Genomic DNA, 1676 nt, shown 5'->3' with positions numbered 1-1676 from the left:
AGCTATACTCCCTAACGGTTTCAATAAGGGTTGAGATTATGAAGTGTACTAATCAAAACATTTACAGGTAAGCTTATAATTACAGGGTGTCAGCAAACTGGTTTTTGAAAATGCAATATTGTCATGCTACGACCATTCCTAAAGGACGATACATATTATAGGATAAATTTAAATAAGGAGAGGAAGAAAACGAAGGAGAAGAACTTGCCGATTATACGGCTATTGGAATGTTTACACTGTACATTAATTCATTTACCTACATATTATTAGTTATACGTACTTCCTAGTTCCCCACATCTACAATGTGTGGGTAGGAACCACCTAGCTATATATATTATACTCGTTCTTATAATATAAGATTCCCTAACGGTTTCAATAAGGGTTGAGATTATAAAGTGTACTAATCAAAACATTTACAGGTAAGCTTATAATTACAGGGTGTCAGCAAACTGGTTTTTGACAATGCAATATTGTCATGCTACGACCATTCCCCAGACGGGCACCGATTCGGATACCATCCGTTTGCCTATTTTGCCAACACTTTAAAACATAAGTTAGTAGTGTTTGATATACCTATCTATGTGATCTATTCGAAGGATTTTCTAATAAAATACCGAGATGTCATTGTCACAGGTACAGGCTGTTTCTAAACAACAAAGACACATCAAAAACCATTCAAAATGGTGCTTTACAAGAATATTTCGGAGTGTCAAACTTGGGCGATAACAGAGTCAGCGACTCTGATTTCTTCAGGATGAAGTACTGAGGGCAACGAGGTTAGGCAGCGTTAAGTGGCTTAGCCCAATATAACTCTAACGACCCTCCCTAATGTCTCTAATAGTTTGTATAGTTCAACTTATTATGTATTGGATACTTCCAGGGGCTTCTAACTTCTTCGGGGGCCCTCGAAAGATTTCGCCTTGGGGACCCTTCGGTCAATAGATTGAAGGGGGATTGGATGCTTCAAATTATGACATTTGGAGGGTCCCGAAATGCCCTGCACCAAGGAGGTGAATTATAAATCGGTTGATACTTTACAAACACTCTGCACTTCGCAGAATAGGTACGCGAAAAATAGAAGAAAAAAAATTATACATATTATGTGAGGAATAAACGGAATAACATAATAACGATGTGACAAAAACGTATGCGACATTGGATATGCCATCACATCTACGGGTTTCCCCCCTTGAATAATCTGACAGCCCTCAAGTTCGAAATGGAAGTTACTAGAGAAATCCATCGTACGCAAAAATGTCAAAGTTTTCAACATGCCAATATCCTAGCTCTTTCTTATTCTCTCTCTCTCTCTCTTTCTCGTATGAAATTGCCTGATTGCATCATATATCTGAATAAGAATATGTATATTGACTCACATGTGGGTCTATTTGTAGTATGGTATGTGAATGGGAACATGTGACATAATATTATGGAAAGGCAAACTCAATTCTTAAGGTAAATAACATTAAGGAAAAATATTATTTTCCACAGCCATATACAAGGTGGCTTGTGGAAGAATAAAGAAGTAATATTCTTTGCAAAATACATTGCTTATCCTTGTGAATATTTCATCAGGATAAAAGATTTGATGCATACCTAAAACCTACATAAAATGATAAACAAATAACCCAATATGAATAATCTTATTCAGTTTGAGTGTATTTCTATTATGATTG

Source organism: Diaphorina citri, unplaced genomic scaffold (genome assembly GCF_000475195.1).
Source record: "Diaphorina citri unplaced genomic scaffold, Diaci psyllid genome assembly version 1.1 scaffold413, whole genome shotgun sequence".
Classification (NCBI taxonomy): domain Eukaryota; kingdom Metazoa; phylum Arthropoda; class Insecta; order Hemiptera; family Psyllidae; genus Diaphorina; species Diaphorina citri.
This window is presented reverse-complemented; position numbering follows the sequence as displayed.